Consider the following 14,033-nt stretch of genomic DNA (forward strand, 5'->3'; position numbering starts at 1 on the left):
CCTTCTCCGTTAGCGCTACCGGTTGGCGGGCGGGGGAGGGGAGCGAAGCGCGTTATTCCCGGGGAGCTGGAGGGGGGAGGGGAGGGCATCTCTTACCCGCGTTACTGAGGAGGAGGAGGAGGAGGAGGCGGCTGGAGCGCGGCGCGGCGGGGCGACGGCGGGGCTGGGTGGGTGCAAGTAAGAGTCTTACGAAAGGGAATTAACCCCATCACCAGCCCGGACACCGGCTCCAGCGGCAGCCGCGGCTGGCAAAATCCCGCCCCTTCCCACCACGCACTAGCCCCGCCTCTTCGTTCTCTTTGAGGGGCAGTATACAAATCATAGGTTGTACATCCTCGGAGTGACATGAGGATCATCCAATCACGCCTGAACAAACTGCCTTCTCTCCACCCCTTCATCTCCTCCCGGGCCGCGGGAGAGCCGAGCCAAGTCTTTCTCCACCCACAAGGGAAAAAGAGCCAATCGGCTGTAAGTATCCGCCCTTGAAGGACGCAAAGGACAACCAATGATAAACCTCAGAGGACAGCCATTTTGCCCACTTGTAAAAGAGCCACCTTTTCCCACGAGTCGGAGCCCGAGGTGGGGGAGTTCTGGAAGTTTTTACTGACCTGAAGGTATTGGAAAGACAACCAGATTTTCTCAAGGAGTATTTATATTGCTTTATAGGAGTAAAGGAAAAATTTCGTCCTCCATGTGGTGGGAAGTGGGGAATGCTGCTTCAGGACTTCGCTCCTCCCCTCAGCGGTAACAGGCTCTAAGCCGAACACCTGGTTCTCCAGCCTCACCGAGGAAAGGCGGGGTGATTGCTCTCTTCGGCTTGCAGCCGACTACAGTTCCCAACGTGCTTTGCCACCGCCCATTTCATCTCCTCCGTTTGTTTCCCGCGAGGCCTGACGGGAATTGTAGTTCCTGGGAGGTACCCACGCCGCCTCATTGGCCAATGAGAAAGGACAAACTTTTGAATGATCTGGAGTTTGGGGCGGGGAACTAGTCGCAGGGCTGTGGTGAAGCCTTTTCACCAACCTAGCAGAAGAGAGAAGGATTAGAAGCGAAAGGTAGTCGAGGAAGAGTTTTCTAAGAACGCCGTAGGAGTTTTAGATTCCTGATATTTACACTCTCTTACTTTCAGTTTGTCCCTTTGAAGTGACTTCCGCTTTGCGGCGGACACAGGCCAAACCTGTGGCGGGAGTTGGAGATTCTGCAGCGAATACACCAGGTGTGGCCGTCTGGGAGTGGCGTGGCGGGCAAGTTGGTAGTTTCTTAACGTGAGAGATAGGAAGCTGAATGGAATTTAATTGCCTTTTAGTTAAGAGTGGGTGAAATGGGATGGGGGGAGGGTAGCTCCCAAGTCCAGAATGCCATGCTCCACCGCACTCTTCACTCCCCGAGTCTCGCTTGTTTTGTCTTTTGAGTTGCTCAGGATTAGATTGCACCCATATATTTGTAGAGGGTGCCTCTAAAACCTTCACGTCTTCAGTTTGACTGAAAGGAACCGGCTTAAAAATTCTGAGCTAACTCCTCGCACTCTTACAAACCAACTTCTAAAGTCTGGTTCGAAGGAGAAACGCTACAGAAGGGCTCATGATTGATGAGAATGGTCCCATTCTTTTTTTTTTTTTTTATGTAAAGCATACATTAAACAAGTGTCGATAGGGTGCCAACTATAGTACACGGAGGAATACAGATCATTAGAAAGACGTTGGAGCCAAAAGCCTAACAAGCTTAGCACGTTAGGCCCGGGTTTATGCCCCCTGTCGGGGGACAAAGTTGAATGTGTTTTTACTGTTGGACGTTCCCTTTGAGGTTGTTTGGGAAACTCATTGAACAAAAGAGATGCAGAAGGTGTTATCAGGAAAGGCCTTCCCTCCCCAACCCTGATGGCTCTCATTTTAAACTCTTTTTCCTATCATTTTGACTGAGACTTTCTCAGATAAATTCTAACTCAATTTTCCCGGCGGTTTCACTAAGACTTTCTTTTAGAAATCATCTTGTAAATATTTATTGAGCACTTATACTGTATTAGGCACTATGCCAGACTTTGCGGGGAGAGCCGTGCCAAAAAGACAGGCTTCTTGTCCAAAAGTAGTGAGGAAAACAGGCCAAACAAAATGAATCGTAGTGTTACTTGTTCTTCTAATCTCTCTCTAAGTCAAATCTTCGTTAGTCATGTTTTGTAGTTACTTTTTCCATTCTACCTGTGAACTGAAATAAGCATATTTTCTTTATTTTTTTAAAATTGAAGCACTAATAAGTCTGTGTTCGATACTCATGAGTCGTGTTTATGCATCAACTAGATGGTAAATTTTATGTTGTAATCCTTCTAGATATAGGAATGTAATCATACCTTTCAGCCACAGTGTTTTGGTTCCACCAAAGAAAGTGTTGACTCTTGCTTTTTAATGCAGCTGGGAATTTCATATAATTAAGCAGAAGAGTCTTTTATAGATGCTTATTTTTTTTTGTCGTGAGGGCTTCTAGTGTAAATCAAGTCAATAAATAGTAATGGCCATCATTTTATTGAGTGTTTCCTCTGAGCCAGGAATGGTGTTAAGTGCTTTTAGCACATGTTCCCTTCAGCAATCTGCAAATATTATTCTGTGATGTTTTATACGTGAAGAAGTTGGAGTTCAGTGAAGTTCAATAAGACTTAAAAAAATTTTTTTTTATTGCGGTACAGTTGATTTAAAATGTTGTGTTCGTTTCTACTGTATAGCACAGTGAATCAGTTATACATATACATATATCCACTCTTTTAGTTTCTTTCCCCATATAGGTCATTACAGAGTATTTAGTAGAGTTCCCTGTGCTATACAGTAGGTCCTTATTAGTTTTCTATTTTATATATAGTGGTGTGTATGTCAATCCTAATCTCCCAGTTTATCCCTCCCCACCCTGAATAAGACTTTAAGGCCTTGATTAGTAAATTTTGGAGCTGAGATTCATATCCAGATCTGTCTCATTCCTGAGCTCTTAACCACTGCTGATTCCTGCCTCTCAAATATTTATTGATCCCCCAATATGTGCCAAGCATATAGTGAGAAATGTGAAATTCCATCCTAGGATTCTGGAACCGATGGTGGCAGTCACTTCCTCTTTTGAGCTATCCTTTGGCATCACATAATACATACTCACTGTATTTAAAAACACAGGAAAATATAAAAAAAAAAGTAATCTGTATTCCTATTACCCAGAGATACGACTATTAAACCTTGCTGAATATCCTTACAGGTCTCTAATAGGTACAGACATGCATATGAATAGTATAATACTACTTTGCTCTTTAAAAAAAAAAAAAAATTATTTATTTATTTGGCTGTGCTGGGTCTTAGTTGCAGCATTCAGGATCTTCATTGCCTTGTGAGGGATCTTCATTGCATCCTGCAGGATCTAATTCCCTGACCAAGGATCGAACCCGTGTCCTCTGCATTGTGAGTGTGGAATCTTAACCGCTGGACAACCAGGGAAGTCCCCTACATTGCTCTTTTTTTTTTAATAATTTATTTTATTTATTTATTTATTTTTGGCTGCGTTGGGTCTTCGTTGCAGTGCGCGGGCTCCTCGTTGCGGTGGCTTCTCTTGTTGCAGAGCACAGGCTCTAGGCGCACGGGCTTCAGTAATTGTGGCTCGTGGGCTCAGTAGTTGTGGCACACGGGCTCTAGAGCACAGGCTCAGTAGTTGTGGTGCACGGGCTTAGTTGCTCCGCAGCATGTGGCATCCTCCCAGACCAGGGCTCGAACCCGTGTCCCCTGCATTGGCAGGCAGGTTCTCAACCACTGCGCCACCAGGGAAGCCCCCACCATATTTTATTTATCCATTCATCTGCCAGTGAACATTTAGGTTGCTTCCACTTCTTGGCTATTGTTAATAATGCTGCACTGAATGGGTGCGAACATCTCTTCAAGATCTGTTTTTAGTTCTTTTGGATATAGGTGTTCTTTCGGATATATACGTATGTATACTTCTGGGTATATATATATATATATATATATGCACACACATGTATTATTTACTTATTTTTGGCTGTGTTGGCTCTCCTTTGCTGTGCGTGGGCTTTCTCTAGTTGCGGCGAGCGGGGGCTACTGTTCGTTGTGGTGTGCGGGCTTCTCATTGTGGTGGCTTCTCTTGTTGCGGAGCATGGGCTCTAGGCACGCGGGCTTCAGTAGTTGTGGCACAAGGGCTCAGTAGTTGTAGCTCACAGGCTCTTGAGCGCAGGCTCAGTAGTTGTGGCACACAGGCTTAGTTGCTCCGTGGCATGTGGGATCTTCCCGGACCAGGGATAGGACCCGTGTCTCCTGCATTGGCAGGTGGATTCTTAACCACTGTGCCACCAGGGAAGTCCCAATATATACATGTATATACATGTACACATACATGTATATGTATACTTCTGGGTATGTATATACATGTATGTATACCAAGAAGTAGGATTGCTGGGTCAATTATTAACTTTTAAAAGCAATGCTGTCATGAACACCATTTTTGTATGCTTGCCTGATTATCCCGTAAATCTAACTTTTTAGAAATAGTATTATTTAGTGTTATTTATTAATACAGTACTCTATAATTCCTAAATTGCTCTACAGAAAGGTTTTGCCTGTTTTCTTTCCTAACAGTGTGTGAGAGCACCTGTTTCCCATCTTTTGTTCTATCCAGTCTGATTGTAAAAAGTGATCCCTCATTTATTTAATTCTGTCTAGTTGAATTCTGTTGATGTTGAGCATCTTTTATGTGTATATTGTCCATTGTTGTCTACTCTTTTGAGTAGACTGTTGTTATCTATCATAGTCCCTTAGTAATTTTAAAGAAATTACTTAAGTTTTTAACTCCTTGTCATGTATTTTGCCTTTACTCTCATTTTGAAATTTGTCTTTTTAACTTTTTAATGTTGTTTTTCTATACATAGTATAAATTATTTTAGTGTCGAAATTTATGTCTTTTCCCTTATGGTTTCTAGGTTATTTGTGACGCTTAGAAAAAGCTTGATGATGATCGGAAGTAGATAATAAAACATAATATGTATATATAATTTTTATTTGTTTTTACATTTGGTTTCACAATTTATATATACTTGGTTTTGTTTGGATTCTGTTCTCTTTCATTGTTCTGTCTTTTCTTTGACTTGTACCATACCCATTTTCTTAATTTCTATAACTTTATTATATGTTTTGATATCTGGCATGTACGGCATGCTCCCACTTTTTTAGACATTTTCTTGTCCTTCTCACATTTTCTTGTATTTTGGTGTCATTTTGTCAAATTAAAAACAAACATCTGCACTTCTATTTTTTAAATTTTTTGGCTGCTTCTCTTAGCTTGCCGGATCTTAGTTCCCCAACCAGGGATTAAACCCATGCCCCCTTCAGTGGATGTGCCGGAGTCTTAACCACTGCACCACCAGGGAAGTCCCAATATCTGCACTTTTATATTTTAACAAAATACAAATTTAACTTTATATAGGTATGAAATACTACTTAAAGGCAATACAGAATTTTTTTATAGTACGGTCAGTGTTCGATGAGGCATTCTGTGCTTTGTTAAGACATGTTTTTATTACAGAGTTGGATGTAAATGGTGACAGTTTAAGAGCATATCTAATTTTTTAAATTATATAATCACTTTTTTTTTACAGAGGCTAACATTTTGTAAGTGGCTTTCTGTAGGACCTGATGACTTCTGAATTCTTATCTCTATTTATAACTACTTATTCCACTGTACCTCATAGCCTTTTCAGAGTACTTCAAATTCATCATATTCCCTAAATCTATTCCTCTTCTCTTCTCCTTTACTCTCTGTCTCAGTTTTTTATTTGGTCAAGAAATATTAACCATCTACTATGAGAGGTATTAGGTAATGGTCAAGAGGCTGGGCTCCAGGCTGCCTAGGCTTGATTGTGCCTTCTGCCTTGTACTCCTTGAGTGACCTTGGGCAGATTACTTTATCAAGTGTCTTTGTTTCCTTATCTGTAAAATTGAGATAAAAGAAGTCACAGGCCATTGTGAGGCTTAAATGACTTAATATATGTAAAACACTTGAAATAGTGCCTGGTACTTAGTAAGTGTAGGTTGGGTTTTGTTAATATTGTTTCTGTTGACCTGGCTGATGCTAGAGTACTGAAGTAAAACAGCGATAAACAGGACGTTTGTGGTCCTTGACTTTACGAAGGCATTCCAATAGGAGGGAGTAAACAGATGAAAATAATTGTCAATCACAGTTAAGTGCTTAAAGGAAACGAATTGGTATTGAGGAAAATGTAGGAGAGTCCAGTTGGGAACTACTGCAGTATTCCAGTTGAGCACTGATGGCTTGGGGTTGGTGATGGCACTGGAACTGGAAAGAAATGAATGGATTTGAGATATATTTTGGGAATAATTAATAATAAGTGGATATAATTTGGTGGTTAAGAAGCAGAAATCAAGAATGAACTCAGGTTGCTGGTTTGAGTAACTTGCAGGGTTGCACTGTTGCTGAGAGATTTGGTCAGGGAACACACAATTTGATAGAGAAATCAAGACTTTGGTTTTGGACATTTAGGCCAGAAGTGTCTATGTGTACGGTCAGGCCGCTTAAGATGGCTGTTCTCTTGCTCTCTGTACGTCTCCTGCTCCATCCCTGCATGCTTCCCCTACACCCAACTCACCTGACTGACATTCCTGTAAGTATTTCCCCCAGGCCCCAGCTAGTGATTGTTCTTATCAAAGGGGCAGTGAGAGGCGTGCCCCACTACTGGTTTCCCTGGTAACTAATGCCCCCACCTGCGTCAATTCGCCTATAACTGGTAATCTCCCCTAACCCCTGGGAGCGAATACTGCCACCTTGTCCTGCCCGCGCGCCTTGCACCGCGCGCACGGTTGGGTATTGCTCCAGGACCCTGCTTCAGACGTGTAAACTCCCCCATCCAGTAAACCACTGATGTCTCTGTTGCTGACTCCAGGCTCTTTCTTCGGTCTTAAAGCTGGGCAAGTGCGGGCCTTGGAGGCCTGCCGGGTGCAGCCCAACACTTTGAGATTTTCAAAATGTCAGGTAGGTAATTAGATGTAGGATGTAGCTCTGAAGCTAAAGAGATTATAAATTGTATTACCCGGACTATTTGTGGTAGCCTTTGAAAAGGTTGTCCCTGTCCCCACATCCATTCTTCCAAATTTGACAAGGTAATCTTTGTAAAGTAGCAACTTGGTTAAACTCTAGAAAAGGCTCCCAGTTTCTTACAGACTAAAGTCCAAACTCTTTTTAGCATGGCTAAAGAGAGAACCTCTCTTTGGTTCTCTCATATGAGAACCTCCCTGACCTGACCTGTTTTTACTTCTTTACCACTTATCACAAAGCATCTTATTTTTTAGCCATACTAAACTGCTTAGTATTTTCTGAAACTGTGGTATTGGAAATATGGCTTCTTCCTCCCTAGAATATCCTTATGTTGATTCTCCACCGGCAAACTCCATTCTTCCTTCAAGTTTCAATTTAAGAGTTACATCAAATATTTAAATAAGGTGTACTATGTTCCAAGCATTTTTTCTCCTAACTGAAGCCTTCTTTGATTGCTTGCTACCTTACAGGATTCAACACTCCCACTTATGTGTGGTATTCTTATGCATACTTCTTTCATAAGCGCTTATTGCATTGTGTTGCGATTATTTGTTTATAACTCTTATTTTCATCTTAGATTTAGCTGGAAGGTAGGCTACAATGACACAAATTCATCTTTATTTACCTGGTACCCTCTGCGATTCCTAGTAGATGCCTAGTACGTAATAGACACTCAATAATTACTTGTTGAATGAGTGATTTTAAGAGGCAGTGTTGCATAATAGCAAAAATTCAGACTTTTACGTTACTAACTGGTGATAACTTATTTAATATCTCTGAACCTCAATTTTATTGTCCTTAATGTGAGGATAATGTTACTTATCTTTCTGAGTTGTTTTGGGAATTACAGGAGATTTCCTAAAATTTCCCAGTGTACTGCCTCACAGAAAGAGGTCAGTCAATAAGTGGGAGTTATTTTATCATTATTCTAAAAACAGTTGCCTGTAGAATGAAAGGCTCTAGGGTCCTTGCTTTTTTTCTTATTTATTTTTTCCCTTTTATTTATTTTTTAATTGGGGTATAGTTGTTTTACGATGTTGTGTTTCTACTGTACAGCGAAGTGGAGTTCCCTGTGCTATACAGCAGATTCTTTTTTTTTTTAAATTTAATTTTATTTATTTTATATACAGCAGGTTCTTATTAGTTGTCTATTTTATACATATTAGTGTATATATGTCAATCCCAATCTCCCAATTCATCCCACCACTACCACCCCCGCCCCACCAGTTTGCCCCCTTGTTGTCCATACGTTTGTTCTCTACATCTGTGTCTCCGTTTCTCCCTGCAAGCCAGTTCATCTGTACCATTTTTCTAGGTTCCACATATATGCGTTAATATACGATATTTGTTTTTCTCCTTCTGACTTACTTCACTCTGTATGACAGTCTCTAGATCCATCCACGTCTCTACAAATAGCCCAATTTCATTCCTTTTTGTGGCTGAGTAATATTCCATTGTATATATGTACCACATCTTCTTTATCCATTCGTCTGTCGATGGGCATTGAGGTTGCTTCCATGACCTGGCTATTGTAAATAGTGCTGCAGTGAACATTGGGGTGCATGTGTCTTTTTGAATTATGGTTTTCTCTGGGTATATGCCCAGTATTGGGATTGCTGGGTCACATGATAATTCTATTTTTAGTTTTTTAAGGAACCTCCATATTGTTCTCCATAGTGGCTGTATCCATTTACATTCCCACCAACAGTGCAAGAGGGTTCCCATTTCTCCACACCCTCGCCAGCATGTGTTGTTGGTAGATTTTCTGATAATGCCCATTCTACCCGGTGTGAGGTGATACCTCATTGTAGTTTTGATTTGCATTTCTCTAATAATTAGTGATGTTGAGCAGCTTTTCATGTGCTTCTTGGCCATCTGTATGTTTTTGGAGAAATGTCTATTTAGGTCTTCTGCCCATTTTAGGATTGGGTTGTTTGTTTTTTAATATTGAGCTGCATGAGCTGTTTATATATTTTGGAGATTAATCCTTTGTCCGTTGATTCGTTTGCAAATATTTTCTCCCATTCTGAGGGTTGTCTTTTCGTCTTGTTTGTAGTTTCCTTTGCTTTGCAAAAGCTTTTAAGTTTCATTAGGTCCCATTTGTTTACTTTTGTTTTTATTTCCATTACTCTAGGAAGTGGGTCAAAAAAGGTCTTGCTGTGATTTATGTCAAAGAGTGTTCTTCCTATGTTTTCCTCTAAGAGTTTTATAGTGTCCAGTCTTACATTTAGGTCTCTAATCCATTTTGAGTTTATTTTTGTGTATGGTGTTAGGGAGTGTTCTAATTTCATTCTTTTACATGTAGCTGTCCAGTTTTCCCAGCACCACTTATTGAAGAGACTATCTTTTCTCCATCGTATATCCTTGCCTACTTTGTCATAGATTAGATGACCATAGGTGCATGGGTTTATCTCTGGGCTTTCTATCCTGTTCCATTGATCTGTATTTCTGTTTTTGTGCCAGTACCATATTGTCTTGCTTCCTGTAGCTTTGTAGAATAGTCTGAAGTCAGGGAACCTGATTCCACCAGGTACGTTTTTCTTTCTCAAGATTGCTTTGGCCTTCGGGGTCTTTTGTGTTTCCATACAAATTGTGAAATTTTTTGTTCTAGTTCTCTGAAAAATGCCATTGGTAGTTTGATAGGGATTGCACTGAATCTGTAGATTGCTTTGGGTAGTATAGTCATTTTCACAATGTTGATTCTTCCAATCCAAGAACATGGTATATCTCTCCATCTATTTGTATCATCTTTAATTTCTTTCATCAGTGTCTTATCATTTTCTGCGTACAGGTCTTTGTCTCCTTAGGTAGGTTTATTCCTAGGTATTTTATTCTTTTTGTTGCAATGGTAAATGGGAGTGTTTTCTTAATTTCACTTTCAGATTTTTTCGTCATTAGTGTATAGAAATGCAAGAGATTTCTGTGCATTAATTTTGTATCCTGCTACTTTACCAAATTCATTGATTAGCTCTAGTAGTTTTCTGGTAGCATCTTTAGGATTCTCTATGTATAGTATCATGTCATCTGCAAACAGTGACAGCTTTACTTCTTCTTTTCCAATTTGGATTCCTTTTATTTCTTTTTCTTCTCTGATTGCTGTGGCTAGGACTTCCAAAACTATGTTGAATAATAGTGGTGAGAGTGGGCAACCTTGTCGTGTTCCTGATCTTAGTGGAAATGGTTTCAGTGTTTCACCATTGAGGACGATGTTGGCTGTGGGTTTGTCATATATGGCCTTTATTATGTTGAGGAAAGTTCCCTCTATGCCCACTTTCTGGAGAGTTTTTATCATAAATGGGTGTTGAATTTTGTCAAAAGCTTTTTCTGCATCTGTTGAGATGATCATATGGTTTTTCTCCTTCAATTTGTTAATATGGTGTATCACATTGATTGATTTGCGTATATTGAAGAATCCGTGCATTCCTGGGATAAACCCCACTTGATCATGGTGTATGGTCCTTTTTATGTGCTGTTGGATTCTGTTTGCTAATATTTTGTTGAGAATTTTTGCATCTATGTTCATCAGTGATATTGGCCTGTAGTTTTCTTTCTTTGTGACGTCTTTGTCTGGTTTTGGTATCAGGGTGATGGTGGCCTTGTAGAATGAGTTTGGTAGTGTTCCTCCCTCTGCTATACTTTGGAAGAGTTTGAGAAGGATAGGTGTTAGCTCTTCTCTAAATGTTTGATAGAATTCGCCTGTGAAGCCGTCTGGTCCTGGGCTTTTGTTTGTTGGAAGATTTTTAATCACAGTTTCAATTTCAGTGCTTGTGATTGGTCTGTTCATATTTTCTATTTCTTCCCAGTTCAGTCTCGGTAGGTTGTGCATTTCTAAGCATGTGTCCATTTCTTCCAGGTTGTCCATTTTATTGGCATAGAGTTGCTTGTAGTAATCTCTCATGATCTTTTGTGTTTCTGCAGTGTCAGTTGTTACTTCTCCTTTTTCATTTCTAATTCTATTGATTTATGTCTTCTCCCTTTTTTTCTTGATGAGTCTGGCTAATGGTTTATCAATTTTGTTTATCTTCTCAAAGAACCAGCTTTTAGTTTTATTGATCGTTGCTATCGTTTTCTTAATTTCTTTTTCATTTATTTCTGATCTGATCTTTATGATTTCTCTCCTTCTGCTAACTTTGGGGTTTTTTTGTTCTTCTTTCTTTAATTACTTTAGGTGTAAGGTTAGGTTGTTTGAGATGTTTCTTGTTTCTTAAGGTAGGATTGTATAGCTATAGACTTCCCTCTTAGAACTGCTTTTGCTGCATCCTATAGGTTTTGGGTCGTCCTGTTTTCATTATCATTTGTCTCTAGGTATTTTTTAATTTCCTCTTTGATTTCTTCAGTGATCTCTTGGTTATTAAGTAGTGTATTGTTTAGCCTCCATGTGTTTGTATTTTATACAGATTTTTTCCTGTAATTGATATCTAGTCTTACAGTGTTGTGCTTGGAAAAGATACTTCATACGATTTCAATTTTCTTAAATTTACCGAGGCTTGATTTGTGGCCCAAGATATGATCTATCCTGGAGAATGTTCCATGAGCACTTGAGAAGAAAGTGTATTCTGTTGTTTTTGGATGGAATGTCCTATAAATATCAATTAAGTCCATCTTGTTTAATATATCATTTAAAGCGTGTGTTTCCTTATTTATTTTCATTTTGGATGATCTGTCCATTGGTGAAAGTGAGGTGTTAAAAGTCCCCTACTATGATTTTGTTACTGTCAGTTTCCCCTTTTATGGCTGTTAGTATTTGCCTTATGTATTGAGGTGCTCCTGTGTTGTGTGCATAAATATTTACAATGGTTATATCTTCTTCTTGGATTGATCCCTTTATCATGATGTAGTGTCCTTTTTCCTCTCTTGTAATAGTGTTTGTTTTAAAGTCTATTTTGTCTGATATGAGAATTGCTACTCCAGCTTTCTTTTGATTTCCATTTGCATGGAATATCTTTTTCCACCCCCTCACTTTCAGGCTGTATGTGTCCCTAGGTCTGAGGTGGTCTCTTGTAGACAGCATATATACGGGTCTTGTTTTTGTATCCATTCAGCCAGTCTCTGTCTTTTGTATGGAGCATTTAATCTATTTACATTTAAGGTAATTATTGATATGTATGTTCCTATTACCATTTTCTTAATTGTTTTGGGTTTGTTATTGGAGGTCTTTTCCTTCTCTTGTGTTTCCTGCCTAGAGAAGTTCCTTTAGCATTTGTTGTAAAGCTGGTTTGGTGGTGCTGAATTCTCTTAGCTTTTGGTTGTCTGTAAAGGTTTTAATTTCTCCATCAAATCTGAATGAGATCCTTGCTGGGTAGAGTAATCTTTCTTGGTTGTAGGTTCTTCTCCTTCATCACTTTAAATATGTCCTGCCACTCCCTTCTGGCTTGCAGAATTTCTGCCGAAAGATCAGCTGTTATCCTTCTGGGGATTCCCTTGTGTGTCATTTGTTGTTTTTCCCTTGCTGCTTTTAATATGTTTTCTTTGTATTTAATTTTTGATAGTTTGATTAATATGTGTCTTGGTGTGTTTCTCCTTGGATTTATCCTGTATGGGACTCTCTGTGCTTCCTGGACTTGATTAACTATTTCCTTTCCCATATTAGAGAAGTTTTCAACTATAATCTCTTCAAATATTTTCTCAGTCCCTTTCTTTTTCTCTTCTTCTGGGACCCCTATAATTCAAATGTTGTTGTGTTTAATGTTTCCCAGAGGTCTCTGAGACTGTCCTCAATTGTTTTCATTCTTTTTTCTTTATTCTGCTCTGCAGTAGTTATTTCCACTATTTTATCTTCCAGGTCACTTATCCGTTCTTCTGCCTCAGTTATTCTGCTATTGATCCCTTCTAGAGAATTTTTAATTTCATTTATTGTGTTGTTCATCACTGTTTGTTTGCTCTTTAGTTCTTCTAGGTCCTTGTTAAACGTTTCTTTTATTTTCTCCATTCTATCTCCAAGATTTTGTATCATCCTTATTATCATTATTTTGAATTCTTTTTCAGGTAGACTGCCTAATTCCTCTTCATTTGTTAGGTCTGGTGGGTTTTTTCCTTGCTCCTTCATCTGCTGTGTGTTTCTCTGTCTTCTCATTTTGCTTAACTTACTGTGTTTGTGGTTTCCTTTTCATAGGCTGCAGGTTCGTAGTTCCCGTTCTTTTTGGTGTCTGTCCCCAGTGGCTAAGGTTGGTTCAGTGGGTTGTGTAGGCTTCCTGGTGGAGGGGACTAGTGCCTGTGTTCTGGTGGATGAGGCTGGACCTTGTCTTTCTGGTGGGCAGGTCCACGTCTGGTGTGTTTTGGGGTTTCTGTGGCCTCATTATGATTTTAGGCAGCCTCTCTGCTAATGGATGGGGCTGTGTTCCTGTGTTGCTAGTTGTTTGGCATAGGGTGTCCTGCAGTGTAGCTTGCTGGTCGTTGAGTGGAGCTGGGTCTTGGCGTTGAGATAGAGATCTCTGGGAGATTTTCACCATTTGATATTATGTGGAGCTGGGAGGTCTCTTGTGGACCAGTGTCCTGAAGTTGGGTCTCCCACCTCAGAGGCACAGCCCTGATGCCTGGCTGGAGCACCACGACCCTGTCCTCCACACGGCTCAGAATAAAAGGGAAAAAAGAAAGAAAGAAAGAAAAAGATAAAATAAAATGAAATAAAATAAAGTAAAATAAAATAAAGTTGTTAAAATTAAAAAGAAATAATAATTATTTAAAAAAAACTTTTAAGCAATAAACAAATTAAAAAAAGAAAGAAAGAAAGAAGAGAACAACCAAACCAAAAAACAAATCCACCAATGATAACAAATGCTAAAAACTACACTTAAAAACAAACTAACCAAAAAAAAAAAACGGACAGACAGAACCCTAGGACAAATGGTAAAAGCAAAGCTATACAGACAAAATCACACAGAGAATCATACACATACACATAAATAAGAAGAGAAAAAGGGAAAAAAATATATATATCGTAGCTCCCGAAG

The 14,033-nt window shown here is 39.6% G+C and overlaps 1 protein-coding gene across 10 annotated transcripts in view; it reads left to right on the forward strand.

Moving 5' to 3' along the window:
* Window positions 1-565: 565 nt before the first annotated feature.
* ZRANB3 (zinc finger RANBP2-type containing 3) overlaps window positions 566-14,033 on the forward strand; it is a 262,135-nt gene continuing 248,667 nt past the window's right edge. For 4 of the 10 annotated variants that reach the window (XM_082397846.1, XM_082397835.1, XM_082397837.1 and 1 more), the window contains exon 1: window positions 621-1,216. The gene's annotated coding sequence lies outside the window, so the exon portion shown is untranslated. The other 6 variants (XM_082397844.1, XM_082397841.1, XM_082397842.1 and 3 more) reach the window with 6 other exon arrangements.

The sequence above is a fragment of the Balaenoptera borealis genome (genome assembly GCF_965194805.1).
Source record: "Balaenoptera borealis genome assembly, chromosome: 6".
In the NCBI taxonomy this organism is placed as follows: domain Eukaryota; kingdom Metazoa; phylum Chordata; class Mammalia; order Artiodactyla; family Balaenopteridae; genus Balaenoptera; species Balaenoptera borealis.